Raw genomic sequence first — 22,745 nt, 5'->3', positions numbered from 1 at the left:
TGTCATGGCAGAGTTTTCTCCCAATACGAGACTCAGGACCTGACCTACTGCTCATTCTTTCCTTTACGTTGTCACATAGGGGTCTCGGATCATTCACCTCCCTTTCAGGGGCAGATCTGACCCCGGTCTAAACTGTTCTGTTTATCTTATGTCTAAATCAGTTTGGTTCCGTTCATGATAAACCAATCTTCGGAGATCCCGAGGGCCAAGCTTCGGGAGACGTCTTGCACGCTGTGACATTTCATCCCTATTGAGGACATAAACAATTTAAGACGTGTTCTCAGTAACTGTGCTGGGAGGTGATATCCATTTTTTTTTTTAAAGACTCCAATTATTGTCCGACGCCCCCCTCCAGGAATATCGGCTCACATTTATGTAGCACAAATAACGAAATATTTCATAGACCTGTATAATTTATCAGAATTCTCTTTTCCCGTGTGTATAATGCTTGTGTTATTGGCACACTCACGAGATTTTCAAAAATTAGAATTTTGTAAATTATGGTAAATTACCTCCTATTATGTAAAAGTGTCCAAAAATCGGTGCCCTATTGGGGGCTATGGGTGTCCTGTGATTAGGGATTTGACTGTTGGGGGGTTTGCTTTATGACAGGTTGCAAATAAGTTAATTGTTTGCAGTCTAGGACCCCGTGAAAATTGGTCCAATTATGCTAATCTCACTCTGATCAATCTCAAGAGTATGAGCGCTTGATCAGAATGTAATCCAATTTTCTCGAATGTGGAAGGAAAAAAAACAACTCCATTTTCTCCATTCTGTCAGTGCGTGAAAAGTGGCAAAAAAGTCACCACCAGACATACATAATTAATGTAGTATGTATTTGGAAGCCTGAAATTGCCACAAAAAAGAGAGAAATGTAACAGTGATGGAGGCCAGAGGGGGCAATTAAACCCAGCGCCACAGTCTATGGGGGTGCAAAATTTCACCCCTCCTTCCCTTTCTCCGTCCCACACTATGCAAACACGCAGTGAGTGACCGCCAGGAACAGCTTATGCAGAGCGCAACAGCTGACATGAATTTTTCATCTATTGCTGCACTCTACATAGGCAGCAACTGAACTGACAGTATAATGAAGTGTGCTTTGCCTATGTAGAGAGCAGCAGCCAATGCCAACCTCATCTCCATTGCTGCGCTCTGCATAAGCAGCGACAGAAGATTAGCACGTAATGAATAAATACAGAAGCGCACATGATTCATGACTGCCTTCATTGATTTCTAAAAGCTGCTTTGGTATATTTGTACATACGTTTTAAGGTTAGGGATTGGTTTTGGGTTTGGCTTAGAGTTAAGGGGGATTTACAGTGCAAAATAATTGAGGTCAAGCGTTGTTAAAGACACTCGTTCATCGAGAGAAATGATCTTTTGTGCAGCACAACGGGTCATCGTTCTCAGCGGTGCATCGTCCAGTGTAATCAGAACTCTCACTGCCCAGACCCATAGCAGCCTGTACACCCAGAGCCAATGAGTATAGATCTATTGCAGATCACTCAGTGCTCTTGTTAATAATGTATGCTATCCATATTGAGAAATCTGGTGATCTGGATTTCCTTGAAATCCCCTCCGGTATGCTGTAATATCTGGACGCTGCGGTTTGGACGCTGCAGAAGTACGCAGCGTCCAAACCACAGCATTTACTGACCCTGTGCACCTACCCTAAATATTTTAGTTAAGTGAGTGATGACAGTCGGGGAAAGGGAGGAGATGTGAGGAAATAGGGTCATTGCTGCAGGTAGTCGGGCAAGAAGATGGAAGGAGCTTGTTTACTTCTTCAGTGACCGGTTCAAAGACAGAATGTGAGCAAGATGATGTGCAGGAGGGAGGAGAAGGCATAGCGTTAGGGGATTGGGAGAACAAATGTTCAGTGTTATGAGATCACTCGGCATCAGGCAATGTTATGAGGACATTTCCTATTTCTGTCAATATTAAAAATAAAATATTTACTGTCTGGTGAAACTTGGGCACACTCTATGGAGAAATTCTGACGCTCTGCTGTCGCTCCACCTTTTTATTCCTGAGAAATTATTGCAGCAATAAATAATCCATTAATGTGGATTGTAATAATCAGAATTAGAATAGGAGGCGTTCCCCTTTAATAATGTCTCCTCTTTCGATTGATATGAAATTGAGAAAAAAAAAAAAACACAAAAAAAAAACACATTCATATATGAATGACGCAGGGGCCTAATTTATCCAGTGTTGATTTTCCTCTCTGCAGGGTTGCTTTAAATTTACACTGTTGACTCATGAGTTTAATGGGACCCTGCTCCGGGGCTGAGTCAGTCTCCCGTCTGTAGAGCAAACACTATACATGCATCGACATAAATAGATCTCAATTTTCTGTGCCAGATCCTGAGCCACAGAGCGACAGTACAGGAAACCGTGATGAAACATAAGCAGATCATTCTATATGGAATTTTTAATTTGCTTGTTTGTTTCTAGGGATTCAAGCATGAAAAATTTAGCAAATCATCCAATTCATAAAAGGGTTGCCCCCTTTTCTTTTTTTTTACTTTAATAATAATAATAATACATTTTATTTCTATAGCGCCGACATATTCCGCAGCACTTTACATTTCAGAGGGAACTTGTACAGATGATAGACATTACAGCATAACAATAATCACATAGATTATAACAAATACCAAGGGGAATGAGGGCCCTGCTCGCAAGCTTACAGTCTATGAGGAAAGAGGTAGACACGAAAGGTGGGTGGTAACAGTTGCCCTGTTTGTATGGACCAGCAATAATGTTAAGTGTGTAACAGTACAGACGCAGAGGGCTAATGGATGCATAAAGCATGTGGGAACATGATGCCGGGAACCTGGTTATGGTAAAAACTTTTGGCTGTGCCACACAGGGATAGATTAGGTTAATGTGTTGAGGCGGTAGGCCAGTCTGAATAAATTAGTTTTCAGGGCACGCTTAAAATTGTGGGGATTGGGGACTAATCATATTGACCTGGGAAGTGCATTCCAAAGAATTGGAGCAGCAAATGTATAGTCTTGGAGATGGGAGTGGGAGGTTGTGATTATTGAGGATGCTAATCTCAGGTCATCAGCAGAACGGAGGGCGCGGGTAGGATGGTATACTGAAACAAGGGAGGAGACGTAGAGTGGTGCTGAGCCATGGAGGGCTTTGTGGGTGAGGGTAATAAGTTTGTACTGGATTCTGGAGTGGATGGGTAGCCAGTGTAATGACTGGCACATGGTAGAGGCATCGGTGTAACCATTGGCAAGGAATATGATCCTGGCAGCAGCATTCAAGACAGATTGGAGAGGGGAGAGTTTGGTGAGAGGGAGACCGATTAGAAGAGAGTTACAATAATCGAGACGAGAATGAATAAGAGAAACCGTAAGAGTTTTTGCGGAGTAAGAAGTTAGAAAAGGTCGAATTCTAGAAATGTTTTTGAGGTGCAGATAACAAGAGCGAGCCAGTGATCGTATGTGGGGGACAAAGGAAAGCTCGGAGTCAAGCATGACCCCAAGACAGCGGGCATGTTGCTGGGGAGTAATAGTGGAACCACACACAGAAATGGCAATGTCGGGTATAGGTGCATTAGTAGCGGGAGGAAACACCAGGAGTTCAGTCTTTGACAGGTTCAGTTTCAGATATAGTGAGGACATGATGTTTGACACAGCGTTTAGACAATCGCTGGTGTTTTCTAGAAAGGCTGGCGTGATGGCAGGAGAAGAAGCGTATAATTGGGTGTCATCAGCATAGAGATGGTACTGGAAACCAAATCTACTGATTGTTTGACCAATAGGGGCAGTGTACAAGGAGAAGAGGAGGGAGCCTAGAACCGATCCTTGAGGAACCCCAACAGTAAGGGGAAGATGAGAGGAGGAGGAGCCAGCAAAAGATACAGTAAAGGAGCGGTCAGAGAGATAGGAGGAGAACCAGGAGAGAACGGTGTCCTTGAGGCCAATGGAACAGAGCAAAGTGAGGAGTGTTATGAATGGGTCACAGAGGAGAAAAAAAGCAACACACGCTAAGTCTCAGAAAACCAGAGAGGTTGGTAACTATGCAGATTGCAGATCCCTGATCTTAACACACAACTAGCAGCAGTCGTGGAGCATGCCTACCATGGTCCTGGACGCCTCGTCACAACCGGAGAGCTAAATAAGCCTAAAGTAAGAAAAGAGGAAAACTAACTCCCCCAGAGCAGACCCCAAAGGAAAGACAGCCCCCCACATGTATTGATGGTGAAGCAAGATGAAAGCACAAACAAAGGCAGAAAAATAGGCTGAGCAAACGATGGGGCCAAACTAACTTGAAAGGAAAGGAAAAATACTGTCTGCAATCTGCCAAAAACCCTACCAAAAATAATGTCCAACACTTCTGATAACAAAATTAACCCTGAAGTCACTAGACTTCTCCCACTATATCAGCACTCTGAAATATTCTGAGACAGAGCAAAAAAAGAGGCCAATCTAATAAGGGACAAAAAGGCAAATTGGCAAATACAGATAAATAAGAGTGGAGATTCAGCACAGCCCAGCCGGGCTGGCTGACCACACGAAAACTGAGTTGACCAACAAGAGCAAGTGTGAACATTAGCAAAAACAAACTTAACTTGAGAAGACTAGAGCAGAGCTGAAGTCCAGGACCTGAGAAGCACACTGATAGGGCGTCTGGTGTCTTATATCCAGTCTGATACTCCAGCGATCCAGTCATTATCCTCCTCGTCAGGTGGAAGACCACTACCAATTAAACCAACCTCACTACCTCCTGTCACCACCAGAGGGAGAACGGAAGGAGAACTCCCAGCTGGTGGAGCAGAAAATGAGCTCATAACAGAGGAGGAGCTGATGATCCACAGTGTCGAATGCTGCAGAGAGATCCAAGAGAATTAGCATGGAGTAATGACCATTTGATTTAGCTGTTAGTAGATCATTAGAGACTTTAGTGAGGGCAGTTTCAGTAGAGTGTAAAGAGCGGAAACCGGATTGGAGAGGGTCAAGAAGAGAGTTATCAAAGAGATAGCGGATAAGACGGGAGTGGACCAGGCGTTCCAGGAGTTTAGAGATGAAGGGAAGATTAGAGACAGGTCTATAGTTAGCGGCACAGTTTTGGTCGAGGGATGGTTTTTTAAGTAGTGGATGTATGATGACATGCTTAAATGAGGAGGGAAAGATACCAGAAGAGAGAGAGAGGTTAAATATTTTAGTTAGGTGAGGGGTGACAGCAGGGGAAAGGGGCTGGAGTAGATGTGACGGAAATGGGTCACTGGTGCAAGTGGTCGAGCGAGAAGATGCAAGGAGCCTGCTTACTTCTTCTTCTGTGACTGGTTCAAAGTCAGAGAGTGAGCTAGATGCAGTGGGGGAGGGAGGACAGTGCATGGTGTAAGGTGATTGCGAGATAATTTCCTGTTGGATCTGGTCAATTTTTTCTTTGAAGTAATTGGCCAGATCGTCAGCTCGGAGCTCCGTGGTTGGGGCCTGTACTCTTGGGTTTAGTAGAGAATGAAAAGTGTCAAAGAGACATTTCGGGTTATTGGACAGTGAGGTGATGAGGGTGTTGAAATAGGTTTGTTTGGAGAGGTGAAGGGCAGTGTTGTATGTTCTAAGCATAAACTTATAATGGATGAAATCTTCGGGTAGGTTGGATTTTCTCCACAGACGTTCGGCGCACCTGGAGCACCGCTGCAGGAAACGTGTTTGCACCGTGTGCCAGGGTTGTCGCCGTCTGTGTTGTGGTGTTCTATTTATAGGGGGTGCAAATTCATCCAGGGCACTTTGAAGTGTTTCATTGTAATGCTTCAATGCAGAATCAGGACATGAGAGGGAGGAGATAGGGGCCAATGATGACTGCAAGTTCTTCAAAAGTTTCTGGGTGTTAATGGCCTGTATGTTTCTATGAGTATGGACAGTGGAGGTGACCTGAGCAGCCTGGCAGTTCTTTATAGAGAATGAAAGAAGGTTGTGGTCAGAGAGCGGGAGAGGGGAGTTTGTGAAATCATCCACTGCACAAAGCCGAGAGAAGACCAAGTCGAGTGAGTTTCCGTCTTCATGCGTTGGAGAATTAGTAATCTGCAAAAGGCCAAATGAGGAGGTTAGAGATAAAAGGTGAGTTGCAGATGGGGAGAGGGGAAGAGCAATGGGGATGTTGAAATCTCCCATGATGAGGGTAGGGATGTCACAGGAGAGAAAATGTGGAAGCCAAGTGGCAAAAGATCCAGGAACTGATGGGAGGGGCCGGGAGGACGATACACCACCACCACTCGCATGGAGAAGGGGGTGTAGAGTGTGACGGCATGGACCTCAAAAGAAGGGAAGACTAGTGAGGGTACTTGAGGGATAACCTGAAAGGTACATTTTGGTGATACGAGCAGATCAACGCCTCCACCAGCTCTATTGTCTGATCTTGGGGTATGAGACAAGTGTAGTCCCCCGTATGAAAGAGCAGCGGTAGTGTCTGACTTTGATATATTTGTAGCTAACAAATCATTTTTGCGTAAAAATTTTGCACCATTTGGCTTCACTTTTTCCCTGCACGTTGCTCTTTGCCTGGACTGTGGCTGTAAATCAGCTAAGAGGAGCTCAGAAAAGACGAAAGAGTTCAGAATGAGCTCACTGATAGATTCTCAGTTAAATCATTCTGCAGCCAGCAATAGACAGTGGAATACAGAAGCAATAGGCTGCCGTTCTGACCCTCCTTGCTTTACATTATTGCACTATGGTGCCAGTATTTGCACAGTGTATGGTGATATCACTTGGGTTCTCTATGACACTGTTATTTGGGTACTGTGAAAAAGACATTTTTAAAAATACGCTAAATTTAGTCATGTTTTGGTGTAAAATACTTTCACATTTATCATGCCACATGCTTAATATTTGTAAATTTGCCACAATTTGCAGCATTTCTGCAAAACTATAGATTTAGACTTTTATAATACCGTAATTTATAAATTATCTTGTTCCGTTACATGCAAACTCTAAGAGCGCAAATCCGCCCCCCGGCATGTACAGTAAGGATTACATTGTGCTCAGTGATCACACTCATCCAGCTCTGACCTCAACCCAAGAATCATTTTCAGCTTCCATCTAAAAGCAGACAGAAAGCATTGTGGTTTTTGTTTCTGGAAATGCTGCATCACAGTTCTCGCAGTAATTTTAAGTGTAGGCACAGTCACCTGAGTAATGTACGCGTCATTGGCACAAATAGTAATCCCCAATATTCTTGTCAGTGGCTCCTCCTGTGGATGCAGGTGTGTTTTTAATACTAGAGCAGAGATGTAGTGTAAAGCATGGAGAAGAAATGCATAGCGGCAGACTAATGCTCCTCATACACATTAGATGAAAGTTGGTGGAATTTGCCAAAAATCAGATGTGTATGAGAGTCTTCTGATTTTCTCATGACAGATAAGTTTGGGGTAGAGTATGAAAGGGCAGGTGAAATTTCAGCACTTGATCCTGTTGTTGTCAGGGGACATAAGTGGTTCCGAGGGGAGACAGAGGTGCCAACTGATGTGTGTAGGGGTGGACAGAGGTGTGTGGAGGGGGACAGAGGTGTGTAGGGGGAGACAGATGTGTATAGGGGGGAGATGGAGGAGTACAGAGAGGGATAGAGGTGTTTTTCGGGGGGACAAAGGTGGGTTGGGGGAGACATAGGTGTGTAGGGGTGGAAAGAAGTGTGTAGGGGTGAACAGAGGTGTGTAGGGGGGACAGAGGTCTGTAGGGGGACAGTGGTGTGCAGACAGGGTCAGAGGTGTGCGGACGGGGGACAGAGGTGGGGAGGGGAGGACAGAGGTGTGTAGGGAGAGACAGACGTGTGTAAGGAAGGATAGTGGTGTGTGAAGGGAGACAGGTGTTTGCATGATTAGAAGAGGTGTGTAGAGGGGACAGAGTTGTGTGAGGGTGTGTCGAGGGGGGACAGAGGTGTGTGGAGGGGGACAGAAGTGTCCATAGGGTGACAGAACTTCGTGGAGGGAGACAGAGGTATGCAGAAAGGGACATTGCTGTGAAGGGGGATAAAAGATAAAAGTTTGTCGATTGTGACAGTTGTTTGGTGGGGGACAGAGGTTTCTGACAGTGACTTTCTACCCTTCACTTTCATAGTGCTGAAATAAAGGTGTGTGAAGTGTGCGGAAGGGGATAAGGGTATGCGGAGGGGGACAGAGATGTGTGGAGGGCGAGAGAGGTGAGCAGAGGAGGTTAAAGGATAAAGGTGTGCAGAGCGTGACAGGCATGGGACAAAGGTGTCTGACAATGGCTTTTACCCTACATTTTCATAGTGAAATAAAGGTTCTGTAAAAGTCCCAAAAAATATCACCAATGTCCAAATATAGCACCCATTATAGTGCCCACGTGACTGTGCCATATAGTGTTCAAATAATATTACCACACAGTTTCCAAACAATACCGCCATAGTGCCAAGCGATAGTGTCATACAATATCCAAATATTATCACTTTCTCCATATAATAATATTGCTACAGTGCCAAGTAGAAGTGTCATACAATATTCCAGTAATATTATCATAGTGCCCAAATATTGGTGTAATAGTGCCGTACAATATGCAAATAACATGACCACTACAGCGGCCCAATAACAGGACTACAGCAAAGTCTTCAAGTCAAAACTTTAATAATACTAACGTAGACTGTCCATATAAAAACTCATTATACCAGTCAAGTAATAATGCCATATAGTGCTGAATAAAGCGTAGAGGTAGTGCTGGGCTATTGTCCTGGTGGGAGTCCTGGGACTTTTATCTTGTGACTGTATTGCACAAAGTGTATGTATGGCCATCTTTCATGCTCCGATTCTCATGTCCTGGAGCACGTGAATGTCCTTGAAGTCCCGGCCGTATTCTTGAATAACGATAATGCTTCCCTCATGTTTAATTCATAATCGTTTTGGATTATTGCTTACTCGTGCACTGAACCAATATGGTGACTCCTGTAAGCTGAGGATATCTCCCCGAGGATTGGAGACTCTTACTGCAAAACAACAACACTGATCATTAGAGTTAATTACAAAAACTGGTAAGACAGACGCATGTCATCAAGACAACAACATGATCTTAAAGGAGGGGTCTGAGATTAGACCAACATGGCTGCTTTCTTCCCAAAACAGCGCCATGCCTGACCACTGGTTATGTGTGGTATTACAGTTCAGCCACATTCACTTCAATAATGCTGAGCTTCAATGCCAGACTCAACCCATGGATGGGCAAAGAAGCCAGTCTGAATTATTATTTATCCTAAACTTGAGTGTATGATAGTAGACATTCTGAATGATAAATAATAATAATAATAATAATAATCTTTATTTTTATATAGCGCTAACATATTCCGCAGCGCTTTACAGTTTGCACACATTTTCATCACTGTCCCCGATGGGGCTCACAATCTAAATTCCCTATCAGTATGTCTTTTTTTTAGAGTGTGGGAGGAAACCGGAGTGTCCGGAGGAAACCCACGCAAACACGGGGAGAACATACAAACTCCTTGATAGCCTTCATATTGGATGATAGTGTTCATTCTGAATGATAGTGGCCATACTGGAAGACTGGAAGATAGTGGTTATACTGAATGGTATTGGCCATACTGGATGATAGCGGTCATACTGGATGATAACGGTCATACTGGATGATAGTGGTCATACTGGATGGAAGCGGTCATACTGGATGGTAGTGGTCATACTGGATGATAGCGGTCATACTGGATGATAGCGGTCATACTGGATGATAGCGGTCATACTGGATGATAGTGGTCATACTGGATGGAAGCGGTCATACTGGATGGTAGTGGTCATACTGGATGATAGCGGTCATACTGGATGATAACGGTCATACTGGATGATAGTGGTCATACTGGATGGAAGCGGTCATACTGGATGGTAGTGGTCATACTGGATGATAGCGGTCATACTGGATGGTAGTGGTCATACTGGATGATAGTGGTCATACTGGATGGTAGCGGTCATACTGGATGATAGCGGTCATACTGGATGGTAGTGGTCATACTGGATGGTAGTGGTCATACTGGATGGCAGTGGTCATACTGGATGGTAGTGGTCATACTGGATGGCAGTGGTCATACTGGATGGTAGTGGTCATACTGGATGATAGCGGTCATACTGGATGGTATTGGCCATACTGGATGATAGTGGTCATACTGGAGGATAGTGGTCATTCTGAATGATGGTGGCCATACTGGAAGACTGGAAGATAGTGGTTATACTGAATGGTATTGGCCATACTGGATGATAGTGGTCATACTGGATGATAGCGGTCATACTGGATGGTAGCGGTCATACTGGAGGATAGTGGTCATTCTGAATGATAGTGGCCATACTGGAAGATAGTGGTTATACTGAATGGTATTGGCAATACTGGATGGTAGTGGTCATACTGGATGGTAGTGGTCATAATGGATGGTAGTGGTCATACTGGATGGTAGTGGTCATACTGGATGGTATTGGCCATACTGGATGGTAGCGGTCATACTGGAGGATAGTGGTCATTCTGAATGATGGTGGTCATACAGGAAGACTGGAAGATAGTGGTTATACTGAATGGTATTGGTCATACTGGATGGTAGTGGTCATACTGGATGATAGCGGTCATACTGGATGATAGCGGTCATACTGGATGGTAGCTGTCATACTGGATGGTAGTGGTCATACTGGATGGTAGTGGTCATACTGGATGATAGTGGTCAGACTGGATGATAGTGGTCATACTGGATGATAGCGGTCATACTGGATGGTATTGGCCATACTGGATGATAGTGGTCATACTGGAGGATAGTGGTCATTCTGAATGATAGTGGCCATACTGGAAGACTGGAAGATAGTGGTTATACTGAATGGTATTGGCCATACTGGATGATAGCGGTCATACTGGATGATAGTGGTCATACTGGATGGTAGTGGTCATACTGGATGATAGTGGTCATACTGGATGGTAGTGGTCATACTGGATGGTAGTGGTCATACTGGATGGTAGTGGTCATACTAGATGGTATTGGCCATACTGAATGATAGCGGTCATACTGGAGGATAGTGGTCATTCTGAATGATAGTGGCCATACTGGAAGACCGGAAGATAGTGGTCATACTGGATGGTAGTGGTCATACTGGATGATAGTGGTCATACTGGATGGTAGTGGTCATACTGGATGGTAGTGGTCATACTGGATGGTATTGGCCATACTGGATGATAGCGGTCATACTGGATGATAGTGGTCATACTGGATGGTAGTGGTCATACTGGATGATAGCGGTCATACTGGATGGTATTGGCCATACTGGAAGACTGGAAGATAGTGGTTATACTGAATGGTATTGGCCATACTGGATGATAGCGGTCATACTGGATGATAGTGGCCATACTGGAGGATAGTGGTCATTCTGAATGATAGTGGCCATACTGGAAGACTGGAAGATAGTGGTTATACTGAATGGTATTGGCCATACTGGATGATAGCGGTCATACTGGATGATAGTGGCCATACTGGAAGACTGGAAGATAGTGGTTATACTGAATGGTATTGGCCATACTGGATGATAGCGGTCATACTGGATGGTAGTGGTCATACTGGATGGTAGCGGTCATACTGGATGATAGCGTTCATACTGGATGATAGCGGTCATACTGGATGATAGCGGTCATACTGGATGATAGTGGTCATACTGGATGGTATTGGCCATACTGGATGATAGTGGTCATACTGGATGATAGTGGTCATGCTGGAGGATAGTGATCATTCTGAATGCTAGTGGTCATACTGGATGATAGCGGTCATACTGGATGATAGTGGTCATACTGGATGGTATTGGCCATTCTGGATGATAGTGGTCATACTGGATGATAGTGGTCATACTGGAAGATGGTGGTCATGCTGGAGGATAGTGATCATTCTGAATGCTAGTGGTCATACTGGATGATAGCGGTCATACTGAATGGTATTGGCCATACTGGATGATAGTGGTCATACTGGATGATAGCGGTCATACTGAATGGTATTGGCCATACTGGATGATAGTGGTCATACTGGATGATAGCGGTCATGCTGAATAATAGCAGTCATACTTGAAGGAGGTCTATCCTAGGTTTTAGTATAGGGCATCGGGGCTCCTGTATATGACAAAAACCTTGAGATGTGCACATTGATAAAATAAAATGTAGCTTATGTTGTAGACTGTGTGTGACCTTAAAGCTCACAGCCCCTTAAAGATTAGCCATAATTACACCATCTAATGTCATTGTGTGAACAGACACTGAGACATTCTCGACTGTTAATGAGTTTCAAGTGTGAAAAGCAAACCCAGCAGTGATGAAAGTGGTTTTAAATACTGCAAATTTTTGAGATAGCAGGTTACTCTAATTTATACACTATATGGAGAAAAGTAAGTGCTCCCTCCACATCTCACCTACAGGAGCTTTTCTCACGTCCCATCCTACATTCATGGACATTAATATGGAGTCGCCCCTCTGCAGATATAAAGCTCCCGCTCTTCTGGGAAGGATTTCTACAAGATTTTGGAGGTGTCTGTGGGGATTTTTGCCCCTTCATCCAGAAGAGTATTTGTGAGGTCAGACCATGATGTTGGAGGGGGGGGGGAGGCCAGGAACAATCTCCATTCTAGGTGTTGAATGCAGTCAGGGGGTAAAGTTCTCCTGGAATCGCCAAACCCAGACTCCTCCATCAGACACAGATAGAGAAGTGCGATCCATCATTGCACAGAACACGTCTCCTCCAGAGTCTAGTGGTGGCGGCTTTACATCACTCCATCCGACGCTCAGCATTGTGCTTGGTGATGTAAGGTTTCAATGCAGTTGTGGAAGGAGCTATGAAAAAAATTGCAGCCTTAGAGATGTGTCTAAATACTTTTATCCATATACTGTATACATATATATGTATATTATCAGACTGTCTGCCATAGATGACAATCATCACTGGGACTTGTTTTACCACCATGCAGGATTATATGGCAGCCATTATTTTCGTTTTTTTATACCCAAGAGTTTGATCCATAAACTACAAAGAAGATGTTTCACTCTGGATGGCTCATGTTTATACATTAAAGGTTCGCAGCAAAAACAAATATACATAAATTAGCTTTAAAAAATAAGTTCTATAGCTTACTAGCAGTTCAGTGCATAAAGTAGGAAACCCCTTTATCACCATACCTGCCCTCTATTAAGTACGCTCTCTCCTTGATGAGATCATGTTGTCCCCTGGTCCATTGTACGGAGATATCAGTGCTATAAATGGGACATATAGGCCGGGTTGGGAGCGCTTCAGCAGCTTCCAGCTAACGAGCGGGAACTTTTTTGGGTTGTAGCTTCCCCCTTTAAGAGCGTGAATCATGTCCATATACAGATCTTTACAGGTTGAGGGTCATGCTGAGCGCCAGTTGTGGAGCCATTATTTGTCCTGCCGCCAAGAGCTCTTTCAGATCTGCCAAGAGAGTCCTAACAGAAGGCTGCAAAAGACAGCTTGCACCAAGAAAGCCAGGCAGCGCCGGCTGCTGATTATACACTGTGTACGTAAAACACACTAAATTGGGGACTGTCTTCTTTGCTGACATGAAAAAACGAAATGCACTCTGTCAATCACACATGCCTATTAGATGACTAACCCGTCTCCCACACATGACGTGTAGGCTGAGAATATGCTGCCATCGCTGTGCGCTGGTTGTGCGCAGAACAGATACCATCTTTTATTTACCTCGTCACTGATAAAAATACCAACTTATGTCATGAACAGCTTCGCGGATGTATCAAAAGATGGAGATGTTACCAGGATCAGGGCTGGCCCGAACGTATAGGCGAACTAGGCGGCCGCCTAGGGCGCCGACCCAAAGGGGGCGCCAGAGAAAAAATAGAAAAAATTATAAAAAATCTTTTCAAAAGGCAAAAAGTTTTAGGGATGGAAAGAGAAGTGTACATATTTAAGGGCAAATATGACGCAAGAGAGGTTGGTTGGGTTGGCAACAATTTCGATAGAATCTGAAGTTGCTAATGAAATTAATCTCGGTGACTTAAGGGGGTTTTACACTAAGCGATATCGCTAGCAATATCGCTAAAACGTCACCGGTTTTGTGACGTTATAGCGATATTGCTAGCGATATCGCTATGTGTGATACTTACCTCCGACCGGCTCCCCCGCTGTCCATCGCTGATCGCGCGAGAATGTCCGGCTCCATTTCTCGTCGGGCGCTTCCTGCTGAGACTTCCTGCTGTGACGACGAGCGACGCGTGGAGGCGGGCGGGAGGACGTCAGGATCGCTGTGTGTGAAAGGTGAGTATCGTGCGCTGCGTCGCTGCTGCATCACTGTGAGATCTTTCTGTATGAAAGCTCACTAGCGATCATTTAGCGATGCACCAGCGATCCTGACCGGGTTGTATCGCTGGTCGGATCGCTGGTGCATCGCTAAATGTAAAAGGGCCTTTAGTGTCATCCTTTTCACACAAAAAAAGGCAAGGAAACAAAAATTTTAATTACCTATGGTCGTTTTTGTTTTGTGTTATTGATTACTTTGTCCTATACAACTTCTCAGAAGATGAAAGAGTTAGGAGAGAGTTAATTAATCATTGTTGTTGTGGTTTATTTTGCTCCTAAATTTATATCCCAAGTTTTCATCTATTGCCAAGAATAGTAGGGGCGCAACAAAATAGTTTCGCCTAGGGCGCCGTAATCTCTCAGGCCGGCCCTGACCAGGATGAAGGTGTCATGGCGCAGGTGGACATTAGAGAACACAGGAAGAAAGAGGCTATAGAACGGACAGAAAGTGCCTCCAATAAATATGTGCTTTGGCATTTGGTATCACCCGCATTAAATCCAGATTAGGACTCTCGTCACCTTTGGAATTTTATTAGAAGTCCTTGAGCTGTTATATTCTTTATGGATAACACGTCTTTTATTGACTGTCTAAATTGTATCCCGTTACCTCCTAGACCGGGAAAATACAACATGTCTTTTACTGGATGGCTCACTTTTGTCTATGGGGCACATACAGATTCCAGGTGCAGTCCCTTATGTAGATATTTTGGGATAGCCCCTTTCTTCAATAGGAATTTAATGTGGTTTTCCACCAGTCCTGTCATTAGGACAAACCTTAAATATGTGATTGATGGCATGTCCAGATCGAAATCCAAAAAAAGACCACAGTGCTTGCTGTAGCTTCTTTGCTCCTTCAGTATACCACTATGCTTTGTAATTCAGCTCATTTCTTTAATGATGGGGGTCATAGGTGGCCAAAATCTCTACTGATCACACAATATATTAAAAACAGTGCATGAATGCAGATTCCTAATCTGAATGGGCTGTCATTAGGATCACCAGTGACTTGACTTTATCCAATTGGTTATCTCTCGTCATTATTCTACTTTTAGACTTGTGGTATTGTTATTTATTTTACTCACTTATCTAGCGCCATAAATTCCACAGCACTTTACAGACATCATTATATATGAAAAGTCATTGCCAGAAACAAGTAGTTGGGTTGTAGCCCTCATTGATCATTAGTATTTGTCTAGTTTGTAGGATAATAGTATCTTTGAGCAGCAGGACCTTCAAAAAATTCCTAGAGCTGGAGTCCCACCCGGCAAACCCAGGCAAGTGAGCAAGACCACTACCAATCCGGCTGACTTGGCCAAAATTTCCATTGAATATACGTATGTACCAGCTGGCTCCAGTAGCAGCAGTTTAATCCCTTAGATGTCGTCGTCTGTCGTGACAGTGGTTGGAAATGGGAAGGTGGTATCTTCTGAGGTCAATTTACCCCCTCACCTTCCCACCAAAAAGTGGTTCCTAGAAAATCGGTAATCTTACAGTATTGCAGTGGATTGTATTTAAGGACTAATAAAATATGTACAAAGCAATAAACAATATAAAATGTTAAATAAAAAATACATTTTTGTCACGTGAGTAACTGTAACAATATATACTAACATTTATCAATGCGCTAAATGCAAAATGAAAAAAAAGCAATATGGCAGAATTGCGGTTTTTGAGTCACTTTGCTTCCCGACCCCTAAAAAGTAATAAATTAAATTAAAAGAGCTCAGAAAGCCATATGGTCCCCAAAATGGTAATAACTAAAACTGCAGCAGGTACTGCAAAAAACTGCCCTATAGATGGAAAAATAATAATAAAAAAGTTATGCTTCTTGGAAGACAAAAAGGAAACATCGAAAGGAGAGAGGGGCCCACTGGGGCCCAAGAGCCAGGATAAAGCTAGAGGTGGCTCTAATAGTTCTGACAACAACCCCTGTACAGGAATGGACATGAAGTTTCCATTATAGCAGCGGTGATTGAATACATAGATGTATACAATGCCCAGGTAACACAGCGGTGCTCGGCACGGATTCATATACCTGATAGCGGAGCTCGGTGCCGCTGTACACACAGGAGCCAATGTCTCTCTCCCCTAACACTAATAAGGAATTTCTCATTTGTTTCTTGGCAGATTCTTGATCTGAGGACACTGCTCACGTATATGAGGAGCATGGTGAGTGACTCTAATCTTGACCATCTAGCCAATATTCATGCGTTTGACAATATTTCCATTAGAATCTACATAAAATATTCAGTAACTTTGGGCATGTTGCACTTTACTGTTTGTGCACCAACTTTTCTACATTTTTCTGGTTGTTTTTGAAAACAGACTCTCGTTCATCTGGACCCACTGTCAGTCGTGGCCGTGTAACTCAACTCCCCTAATGTCTCAGACATGTTTTCTTGTTTGTCCTTTTAGCAGCAATCGGCAGATGGGAGCCCAGGGCCCCATTTTATAGACAATAGGGCCACTAACAAAGTAGGGCGTTTTTCTAATGCTAGACAATTTCTCGTCTTTTTAGTCCACACATGCACAAATAATATGCAATTTTCCAGAGGAGTGTAATGAGCATGATTTTACCCCCTGACCTGTAAGGAGCCTGCACACATGCATGGTGCATCCACAACACTTTTGTCACACAATGCTGCACATGCAAGCAATGCGGCTCTTCATTTTGGAGGGGTACAACCAGCGTCGGACTGGAGCACCTTGGGCCCACCAGAGAAAATCATTCTTGGGGCCCACTATGTAGCTACATAGAAATACATACAAGACCACCAATTGTGTGGTAAAACGCGCTAATATCAGGGTATAATATAAGGTAGTACAAGTCTTAATTATGTAGCAGGGGTTGGGGTAGCCCCCTCATAGAATATAAAGCAGCCCCCTCATAGAATATAATGTAGCCCCATCATAGAATATAAATTAGCCCCCCCTCATGGAATATAATGCAGCCCTCCTCATAGGGTATAATGCAGCACCCCACAAAATATAATGCAACCCTCCTCATAGGGTATAATGCAGCACCCCACAAAATATAATGCAACCCCCTCATAAGGTATAATGCACCCCCATAGAATATAATGTAGCACCCTCATATGATATAATGCAGCCCCTCCACAGAATATAATGTAGCCCCATCAGAGTATAATGCAACCCCCTCATAAGGCAGCCTCCTCATAGGGCATAATGCATCCCCCCTCATATAGTATGATGTAGCCCCCTCAGAGAATAATGCAGCCCCCCCCACAGAATATAATGCAGCCCCCTCATAAAGTATAACACAGCCCCCTCATAGGGTATAATGCAGCCTTCATCATAGGGTATAATGCAGTCCTCCTCCACCTCCATCATTGCCTTCTCACCCACCACCTCCATCATTGCCTCCTCCCCCACCATCATTGTCCTTTCCACCACATTGCCTTCTCCCCCGCCACCCCATCATTGCCCATTCCACCTCTTCCATCATTGCTTCCTCCCCCACCACCCCCATCACTGCTCTCTCCATCACCCACATCATTGCCAATCTCCAATACACACACTCTCCACTCTCTCACACACACAAACACACACACAGCACCACTCTCACACACATACAGCACCGCCACACTCTCTCACACACACAGACACACACAAACACAAAGCACTGCACCACACGCAGGCAGACAGATACACACAGCACCACTCACCTCCCGCACATTCCCCGCAGCCGCAGCACATCCAGGCAGCTTTCTCTCTGAAACAGCCGCACTGATTGATGACGTCATTCAGCTGCGCTGTGTCAGACAGGAAGGGCTGGGCAAGAAGCAGGACGGCATCGGATCAATGCAGCTCCGCTCTGCTGCCAAGCTGCAGGGATCACTCCCTGCCCGGCGATTGCCCTCAGGGTTAGCTGCCCTGCAGAGGCCCGCCTCCAGGGTACATCACATGCGGAATGTCAGCTCCTGCGGGCAGTGTTAGCCTCAGCCTGTGGCTAACACTGCCCGCTATTAAAGTGAAATGGTATTCACTCATCTCCACGCCCGTGTTGGTGTGGGGAAGTGTGAATATTAATTTCTCTATAGCAGCGGGGACAGGCTCCTGTCTCAAGCTGCTGCTCTGCTGGCACCGGGAGAGCCCTCCCTGACTCAGGGGCCCCATAGCTGCTGAGTGTGCCGCTATTAGCAACGCGCCACTGGCTGGAGGCCCCTGGAGCAGTGGGGGCCCTAGGCGGCTGATGGCCAGTATACCAGCAGGTGTCAGTGCCTGGGCCCATCAGAGAATGCTCTGGCTCTCCGGTGGGCCAGTCCGACCCTGGGTACAACGTTTGCCAGTGTGTCGCCACCACATGGCACAACAAGCAGAGCTCTCTGGCCTTGTCTCCTTCCACATGCTCGGCACTATAGTACTGTAAAGGTAGAACAGCTTAATACTGGCTGACTGAAAACTACTGGGTGGCCCTAAAACTGATTCTAGGCTGCAAAAGGTGACATAATATTGTAATAATGCATGTGAGGAACCCTAGTCCACCATAGTTTGCTCTGGGGCTCATAGGAGTCAATCTTTGTGTGGGCGGGGGGCAATTTGATGGCATCATAATGTGAGGCAATATCATGCTTTGGAATGAAAGCACTGTGAAGGCACAGTGGGGGCATAACAATGTGTGGCGGGCATCATCTGCGTGGTAGGCAGTGTGGGCGCATTATTTTGTGTTGTCGGGCACTGAGGGAACATAATACTGTGTTGGGGCGTTATGGGGACATACTTTGAAACAAATAGATAGTGGGGCATCATACCGTGTGAGGCGTCACTGTGGGGACATCATATTGTGTGAAGGGATCAGTATGGTTACATCATACTGTGAGATGGTGGACTCTGTGGGAACATCATACCGTGTGAAGGGGTCACTGTGGGAACATCATGCTGTGTGAAGGTCACTGTGGGGACATCATACTGTGTGAAGGTCACTGTGGGAATGTGGCGCCCCTGAGGCTTCAGTCGCCACAGAGGTACTGCACCTTCTCCTAAGGTGTAGTGCCCCACCATCCAGGTAAGGTGGGAACTCCTGACCATGCTCCACACCTGCATTCCACACACAGGATAGTTCAGTGGGGCCACCTAACAGCTTCAGGCTGGGGGTTAGCAGAGCACCCCTCGTGGAACCCTGCTTCGTAACACGAGATGTGCTGGGAGGCGGGTGGAGTGAGATGATATAAAAGAGTGGGAAGAGTGAAAGTTAAGGGGGAGTAGTTGGAGAGAGAGAGAAGATGGGTGTCTGAGGGACGTGCTGCTGCAGGTCCCAGTGATCTGGGCTGCTGGCACGAGAAAGACCAGAGAAAGAGCCTGATAAGATTGATAACCTAACCTTCAATAAGAGAGAGAGAACAGATCGGAACGAAGGAGAATAGAAGGACGGTGGGAAGCTGGTTGAAGAAAGATAGAGAACCCTTCCAGTCCAGAGAGCGCAAAAGCCGGGGCCCGGTCCCCGAGGTTGATTGGATCTTTATGTCCGGCAACAGACACCGGAGGAGTAGTGAGCCACTAATGCCTTACTCCCATCATAGACTTGGGACACAACAGCAACTGAATAGAGAGCTGGGACGCAGAGTGGAGTCCCCGAAGCAGGCTACAGCTGTCTGTCATACAAGTAAAGACTAGGAACACCTAGAGAGAGGCATTCCAGGGTAACTAAGTACTGGAGTGTTTCGCACCTAAAGGCGCATTGGAGGAGTCGTTCAGTAAGGTACATGTTGGCGGAGTGTGGAGGGGAGAATCCTATCCTGCCTGGAAGTTGGCTGGAGCCCTGACCTGGAGAACACAGTACGGAGGCAGGCAGTGGTGTGAACTGCAAACAGTGAGTAAAGCTTTGGAACCGCATACTCTGGTGTCCTCCAGTTATTCCCGCACCGTTACACCTAAGTACCAGCATCCATACCATTCTGCGCCTCTCCTCATCCATTGCACTTACACTGCCCTGGGACTACAGCTCCACCTGTGGGGAGCTACACCATCTTTGCTGCACCACACCATCAGTCCCAGCGGATCTACATGCAGCGTTGGCTCGACACCTTGCTTACCGAACACAACGGGTGGCGTCACGAACTATTCTAATAAACTTTAACACCATTAACAACATCACCGCCATTGATATTGGGCGCCCGGGGCCACGGACCGGGTCACCGCTGCTGTGACACATGCCCGCCTGACACCGGCCCGGTACCGAGTACCCCGCTGCCCTGGGTGTGCGAGGGCGACACAGGAACATCATAATTTGTAATGGGTCACTGTGGGGACATCATACTGTGTGATGGGGTCACTGTGGGAACATCATGCTGTGTGATGGGTCACTGTGGGAATATTATACTGTGTGAAGGGGTCACTGTGGGGACATCATACTGTGTGTGAAGGGGTCACTGTGGAGACAGCATGCTGTGTGAAGGGGTCACTGTGGAGACATCATACCTTGTGGACATCATACTGTTTGTAGGGGTCACTGTGGGGACAAAATACTGTGTGAAACCGTCACTGTGGGGACATCATACTGTTTGTAGGGGTCACTGTGGGGACATCATATTGTGTGAAACCGTCACTGTGGGGACATCATACTGTTTGAAGGTGTCACTGTGTGGACATTATACTATGTGGAGTGAACATTTTGGGGCATCTTACTGTGTTTTGGGCACTGACATGGGAATCATACTGTGTGTAGGGGGTATTTTTGGGGTGTTATACTGCCTGAAGAGTCATGATGCTGTATGGGGGCCATGAAAGAGGTATGAGGAAAGAGGAAACACTGTGAACTTTACTAGGGGCACTATTCTGTGCAAGAGCACATAAAGGACAGTGCAGGTTAGGCCTGCGGTTTAGCACACTTTAATATATATTTCTTTTACCAGGCTTTTACAGTTGGGTGGTATGCCTATGGGGGAATGCCTATGGGGGGATGCATCCATGGCCCAAATTTCAGAAGTGAAGACACATGCAGGCAGTTTACTAGTATCTTGGGTTTTTATTAATTTATCACTTGTGTAAATCTCGTATTTCTCAGTGGCAGACATCGCGAGCGCTTCCTTCACAAGTGATCTCTTAGCAAAATTGCAGAGTGTGTGATAATGAACTGCAAGTTATGGCGAGAAAGCCGAGGTGTGATCATAATTACTTCTTCTCTACAATTAATGTAATGTCAGGAAATAACACATTACTTATCTCATTTAAACTGTAAGTAATTCCCATGTCGTCCCCATGTGAAGCTTCTCCTGCACCCAGTTTAGGACAATTAAAGGGGCCTTTTCCATAAGGTAATAAGCTGGAATCTCCCAGTTTCCCATGCTTGTTCAGTGTCTGCAGATTTGTCTACTGGAAAGTCTCGTTTTTATACCAGACACCGCTCCAGAGACTTGAAATGTAACCAAAATACTCCATGGATGCTTCTCTAAATATTCTTAGCCAACCGAGTCTACTATCTTCAACGTTGCCCATTATTTCTTGGAGTCCTTGATGCTGAGAAATACAAGCAGATGCTTATCCATCATGTAATACCATCAGAGACGCGTTTGATCAGCTCCAAATGTATTGGGCAACAAGACAACTACTCTAAACATCCAGTCAATGTCAGTAAGAACGAAGAGTCCTAGAAGTGGTGACCCAGTCCCACAGAGTCCTTATCTCACGTCATTCAATCTGTCTGGGACGACGTGAAGAGACTGAAGGATCATGCACAGAAGATCTGGGGTCAGTTCTCCAATATATTTGGTACAACCTCCTGCCAAGTTTCTACAAAAAGTGCAAGTGACGAGAAGAAGTGATGGTTTGATGCTGTTTTGAAGGCAAAGGGCGGTGACACCAGCTATTCATGTGATTTAGATTTCTCTTTTCATCATTCACTTTCCATGTTTTAATTGTTAGAAATAAACTAAGAACGCATCTATTTTTAAATTTTTTTTTACTTTGCAACATTTTTTTTACACCTGCCTAAAATTTTTGCAAGTCCGCCATCGGAACAATGACTCTAGTTCAGAAGTATATTATAGAAGGTATATCAGGATCAGTACAGGATCAGTAATGTAATGTATGTACACAGTGACTGCACCAGCAGAATAGTGAGTGCAGCTCTGAAGTATAATACAGGATGTAACTCAGGATCAGTAATGTAATGTATGTACACAGTGACTGCACCAGCAAAATAGTGAGTGCAGCTCTGGGGTATAATACAGGATGTAACTCAGGATCAGTAATGTAATGTATGTACATAGTGAGTGCAGCTCTGGAGTATAATACAGGATGTAACTCAGGATCAGTACTGTAATGTAATGTATGTACACAGTGACTGCACCAGCAGAATAGTGAGTGCAGCTCTGGGGTATAATACAGGATGTAACTCAGGATCAGCAATGGAATGTATGTACACAGTGACTGCACCAGCAGAATAGTGAGTGCAGCTCTGGGGTATAATACAG

At 45.0% G+C, this 22,745-nt stretch overlaps 1 protein-coding gene across 4 annotated transcripts in view; it reads left to right on the top strand.

The window, feature by feature from the left end:
* Positions 1-22,745, top strand: part of PTPN5 (protein tyrosine phosphatase non-receptor type 5) — a 131,309-nt gene that overhangs the window by 12,767 nt on the left and 95,797 nt on the right. For 3 of the 4 annotated variants that reach the window (XM_073578271.1, XM_073578272.1, XM_073578273.1), the window contains exon 2: positions 16,441-16,482. The exons of the other annotated variant lie outside the window; for it this stretch is intronic. The gene's annotated coding sequence lies outside the window, so the exon portion shown is untranslated. The remainder of the gene's footprint in view (positions 1-16,440; positions 16,483-22,745) is intronic. 4 annotated transcript variants of the gene reach the window in all.

The sequence above is a fragment of the Dendrobates tinctorius genome, unplaced genomic scaffold (assembly GCF_039654945.1).
Source record: "Dendrobates tinctorius isolate UK_male_01 unplaced genomic scaffold, ASM3965494v1 ptg000059l, whole genome shotgun sequence".
Lineage (NCBI taxonomy): Eukaryota > Metazoa > Chordata > Amphibia > Anura > Dendrobatidae > Dendrobates > Dendrobates tinctorius.
The sequence above is the reverse complement of the archived record's forward strand: the minus strand, read 5'-3'. Positions and strand labels throughout refer to the sequence as shown.